Here is a 6,127-nt window from a genome sequence, read left to right as displayed (position 1 = left end):
AATGACCCTTATCTATTATGTTTCCTTATGTATTTGCCTTCCCACAATTTACCAGCAAGAAGCCCAGACCTCCTCTGCTTCCCTTTGTCTAGTCACTTACCCACAATTTATCACCTGTTGTTACAGTGGCTATAAGTCCCCACGGTTTTTAGCTATTTATGTTTTTTGGTTTTTTGTTTTAACATCTGTGAAGCCCCCACGCACATTATTTAAAAAGTTAGCATCAGGACGGCCAGTTATCTCGGTTGGTTAGAGAGAGGCGTTATGACACTGGCTTAGATCCCCTCACCAGCCAACCACCAAAAAAAAAAAAGAAAGAAAAAAAAGAAAAGAAAAAAAGAAGAAAAATAATAAAAAATAGTTAACAGCAAATAAAATAAATAAGGTTTTCTTCTGTTAAACTGTCTTTTGTCAGTTTAATTCACTAAGAGAGTATAGGAAAAGGTTTTTCTCCCCTACACCTCAGAAAAATAAATACTACAAACATAAGACTTTTCATTTGAATGTTTATTCATATTTTTTCTACACTCAGTTTTGTAAATTTCAAATAATAGTTGTTTGATTTGGAATTCGGGTTTCCATCCCTCAGACTCATGGTGGCAAACATGGATGGAAACAAAAATAATTAAAATCATACAAACTTCACAAAACCAAATAAGTAGAAAAGAGCTAGACATGCTGCCAGTTGCGCGCTGGCTCCATCAGGATGTCGTGGGGTGAGGTGAGACCCTGACACCCGAGGCCTGTAAGGCCCGAGTGCTTTCAAGTGGGGGCATATTTTCCCAGGCATTTGGGAGGCCACCCTGATGGCAACCTGCAGGCCACATAGGGCTCACCAGTGTGGAGCCAAGTGCTGTGCCAAGCACCCCTTAGTGTTTGTGTGGTGGAATTGGAACTTCCACTGTTTGACAAAGTGTCACTGTTGGGCTGCATCGCAGACCTCTCTGCCTCATCCTGTGCAGGTCCTGAGTTAGGTAAGGGAAAGAAAAACCGAGCAGCTGCCAGCAAAGTGGACATGCTTTATTCTTCAGACACGAGCTCCACCAACCAGCAGTTCAGAGCTGCTGCCTTCCATACTGAAGTACACAATAGTAGCAATGAGCCAAGGGGTGCCCGGGCACATGCGCACTAATTCTACTCTCACGTCACTTATTTACAAAGGATGTGCCGAGTCACACCCAGCTGGACATGAGGTGAGGGGGCCCGACCAAACCAACTCCACTTTCCTCACTGTCAGCTACCAGGAGCTCCCTTCAGAGCAGTCTTCCACGAGGGACACCAACACACGTGCCACCACTGAGATTGACAAGGCCCTTGAGGTGATGGGGCCATCGTTGAGGCAGTGCCAATGGCTGTGAGAGCAGTCTGAAGGGAGTGGGGGGCTGTGTGGCCAGCACAGGTAGTCAGAGGGGACCCCTTATGAAGTCCCCTCCATTGTTACACTTGCCTCAGGTCTGCATGAGCTTGGCTGGGAAATGAGACACCAGCCCCACTAAACACTCTGCCACACAAGGCCTGTCCTGCCTGGGCTGGTCAACGATTTGTTCAGGAACATCCCCTCAGTGTCTATGCTCATGGCTGAGTTGTGGACATACACACTTGTTGAAAAGCTAATTGCTGGCTCATGGGTGACCAGATCAATCTGTCATATGGAAGGTGGGCCAGACCCACACCTGCATGCTCCTCCCTGTGGTGACCATGCACAGCCATCTCCCTTCCACCTTCAAGTACTTGTTCTGGGCCACCAACTCAGCCCAGTCACTTCCTAAGAAGACTGAATGGCAGCTGGATGCTCCTTTGAATCCCAACGGGCTGGGATTTGGGGGCAACCTCCTGCCCAGGAGCCACATACTCGGCCCCTCCCTGCACCTCCTCACTGTTACACTGTGACCACGTTTCCCCCTTCATCACACTCTGTGGTTCCCTGGGAGGGAGGCTCCTTGGTGGCCCCCAGCAGGGGTGTGTGACACCTGCAGAGCCATGAAGAATGTGGGAACCTGGGTGGCCAGTCATGACTAGGCTCATCCCCCAAGTTCAGGAAGGGGACGAGGGCAACAGAAGCTGGGGGTCCAGGTGCCCATGTCCAACCTCTAAATGCCCAGTGTTAGGGGAAAAAAATGCTGAGTGAAGACACACGAGACAAAACTCTTTGTAGATATTTATTCTACTTCAAATAACAGAACCTGACAGCCCAATATACAGTGATAAAATACTCTGCAATATAAATACAACTTACAGAAATTTCTATCAACAAAACCTAAAGAAACAAACTTTTTTTACATTTGTATATTTAAATTAGACAAAAAAACCTTCATAATGTATTAAGTATTGGGAATGACACCCACTTCAAGGTAATTTAAGCTAGTGACACTTGTTTTATAACACAAACACCCCAAGTAGATAAGTTCTCCATATTTCCATAACTTAAAAATTTGTGCTATGAAGTGAAAATCTGTAGTGATGTGTAATGCAACAGACTCCAAAAGAACATGTGAAATTCTCTAATGTTACATCTGAAAAAGTAAGTTTAAGAAAATGTAAAAAATTATCAACATATATTTTGTGCAGTCAAATAAATTAGCCAGGTTTTCTCTATTTCACATTTCAGAAGGACATCGTGGGGTAGATGGAAATGTCCACGTCTTCCTGTTGAAGTCGGGGCCGTTTCTTCTCAATCCTGTCTAACTCTCCAGCACTTGGAGGACGTTTTATTTTATGACAGATTATTAACCCAAGGATTATATTTGGGCGTGGTGACTCAAGACCTGAAAACAAAATATTTGTGTGAATTTTAGAATCTAAATCCAGTTTTCATCCTTCAGAGGTAAATTTTATTAAGGGCTTTCATGTGGGAAATTCTGTGGGAAAATAAAGCCGAGTGTTTGAGGAGCTTATTGCAAAAGAACAAATGGTTCCCGTCCCATGAAGTCACCACCAGGCCTACCCAGCCCTGATGGTGGCCGCTGAAAGGGGAGGGATTAGTCCCCTAGCCACCAACTACAGAACCAAGCGCCCAATTCAAGAGTAAACTCACCCCAACTGTCAGAACTTGTTACATGTTTTATAAAAAATTACACACAATGCTAAAGCAATAGCATGGTGGAGGCGGCGGGAAGGGCACTACAGCAATGACTAACATTGTTAACCTGCAGGGATCAAAAGTGCGTGTGGACCAGCATGTCTTTTAAACAAACGGATCTCAGATATGCTCTTATGTGCCTCTTGTGACATATCCAGAAGGTAACAGCCCTTTTTGTCATTCACTTATGAGTTGCAACACATAAGTTAAGCTAAATATACTAGTATTAGGTGTTAATGATTAAGGACCAATTCAACTCAATTTACAATGACCAAAAGGATCATAATCAGTAAAGCACAAAAACCATTAGGTAAATTCATTAGTTTCTGGTACCAGAATTACAATGAATGAAACAATAATGCTGACTGAAATAGCTAGAGTAGATGTTTGAGGCTTAGAAAAAAATTCAATGAGCATTAATTTATCAAAAACTTGCTAATGTTTGAGTCTTTGTAAACACAGGGCTTGTGCTTAAGTAAAGCGCCGAGGCATTCAGCACACTGGTGGGGAAGGACAGTCACATGGAGACAGACTGGGAGCTTCAGGGCACAGCATCAGTTTACAGAATAGGTATTTGTTAAGAAACGGTTACTCCAAAGATCCTAAGTTGTGACAACTTACATCAGGAATGCTAACGTTCCCATAATGATCCCCCACCCCCACACTCACACTCCATCAAGAATTCCCAAAGGGGAACTAACTAAACAGCCAAGTCACAAACAGTAACTTACAGAAAAATGGTTCACGAAGGACAGAATATTTGATTCAATAGCATAAGGATACAATCAGTCAAACTGTATAAATTCAATTTACAGATAACATTACATAAAATACAGGAGGTAATCACACTTTTTTCTTACAATTTAAAGCACTGCTAAGATTGTCCTGTTCTTTTTGTGATTTAGAGATGATCACACATCACTTCACGGTGTTGTTTTCATAGTTCTAAATATGTTTGCTTTGAGTCTTCCAAAATTCAGTACGGAATTGATTACTGACAGCTGAGCGCACAAGTGCAGGTGGATGTCCTGCCCGCCACTTAGGAGGAGGACACCAGGTTGAACTCGGACAACCCGGCCTCCGCAGACTGACGCCGCTCTGCTCCCCTCCCTGCTTAAGGGTGTCCTAAAGGTCACCTGCTTCACAGGCTGCTGTGTAAGAGATTCGTGTTGAAGGCACCCCTGGGTGAGCTGTGATCACAACATATCCTAGTACCACGCCACCCTCCTCTCATGAGAACTTTCTGTCAAAACCTCCTCTCCCTGCCCCGTCTGGTAACAGCAGTGTGTCAGCAAAAGAAAAGGCAAAGGAGGGGATAGCATGTGGCGTGTGGCCACCACACTGAACAGCACTTCCAAAATTTCCTGCTTGGCCAATGTGAAGAGCAACTTATCAACTTAATTTCCTAATTAGTATTCATTAAGGATATTTTAACTTCAAATAGTATTTCTTTCACCATAATAGATATTTACCGAATACTTTATAGCTAATTTAAACACAGAGTTTTGGGGTTTGGTCAATTGTTAAATCAGCTATCATGGCCTTTGTGGACAAACTATCTCTGCTGCAGATGGTCCCAGAGCTTCAGTACAGGTTTAACTGCTGAGCACATTCGGACCTACTGAGTCACAGCTGAAGTTCTGTCTGTGGGGCAGCTCTGTAAGCCAGGCTCTCTCCCTACAGAACTTGGTCTCAGGAGCAGAAGTAGGAGTGGGCTTGGCCGGGGTGGGGGTGGGGCACCAGACAGGAAGGACTGGGGGGTCTTTGCATGCGGAAGTCACCAGGGACTACCTCACTCAGGGAAAGGCTCAACTTCTAAAGGGCTAACATCAGGGCTCTTGCACAAATCAAGTTTCTTTCATCAATCAACTGCGTGTGCTGGGTTAACCATTGTGTTAAACTAAGGAAGATTCGGTCCCCAGGCTTCATAATGTGGTTCACTCAACTATCTTTTAATAGCCTAATATGCTTATTGATGAAAACAATTAGTATATCCCAGCCCTGGCAAGCTGGCTTTGACCTTTGTTGTCTTATACATCAGAGGTGAGGTTACTTAATATTTATGTTGGTCTTGAAAACAGCAAGCTGTCTAGAGATTGGGATCTAAAAGCAGCTGGTTTTTTAGATGCTTTCAACTCTCGCCCATCTCATCTGCACACACTGGGAAATGATCTAGTGAAGCTCCACAGTTTTGAACATCCCCAGCAAAATTCCCAAAGTTTTAAAATTTAAATAGGCCTTTCCCAAAATGCGTACCCCTATCCTGAAATAGTCAAATCTTATCACCTGACTCACATATTTGTTATGTTATGGTTGCATGAATATTTGAAATATAACTAGCACCTTGGAAATAACTTATATTCCTGGAAGAAACAATAAAATTCACCTATCTTGGACCTTAGAAGAAATGTTTACTGAGATGAAGGGACTTGTCTCAAATCAATGATGCTCTACACTGCTGTAAGGTGTGTCCAGCATGACGATACCAAACACATGAGGGCAAAGGGAAACATGAGCACCCCCAACTGTGCTCCACATCTAGGGGAGGAGCAAGAGAGGACCAGATTTCCCAGGGGTAACTCTCTGGGTTCACTCCATTTTGGTAGCTCCTGTGTCATGAGTGTTAACATGGAGAGTGGTGTGTGTCCCAAGAAAGTGCAGAAGCAAAGGCCACAAGGGCTGCAGCAGGGAAGAGGCAGCCCCGTGGGAGGCCGGGCACCAGCTGGGCACAGGATGGTACTTCCCCACCTCCCATGTGAGGGCTGCTGTGAGGTTTACAATTCATAAAGTGTGTGAAAATAGGCAAGTAAGTAGGTGAGATATTGAAAGACCAGCTTCAGTTAAAATGTGCCATCTTCCACAGAGGCAACACCCCCACCTGATGCCCTCCAAAACACCAGCGTGTACAGTGTATATGAAGACTTTTTAGATCCATGTCTGTATCCGTTGACTTCATGGTGGAAGGTCTAGCCTCAGACTCAGTGGTTAGAATTAAGCCACATATATGGTAAAAGAAACCAAGGACAAGGGTTACATACTGATACTAAT

The sequence above is a fragment of the Cynocephalus volans genome, chromosome 4 (genome assembly GCF_027409185.1).
Source record: "Cynocephalus volans isolate mCynVol1 chromosome 4, mCynVol1.pri, whole genome shotgun sequence".
Classification (NCBI taxonomy): Eukaryota; Metazoa; Chordata; class Mammalia; order Dermoptera; family Cynocephalidae; genus Cynocephalus; species Cynocephalus volans.
The sequence above is the reverse complement of the archived record's forward strand: the minus strand, read 5'-3'. Positions refer to the sequence as shown.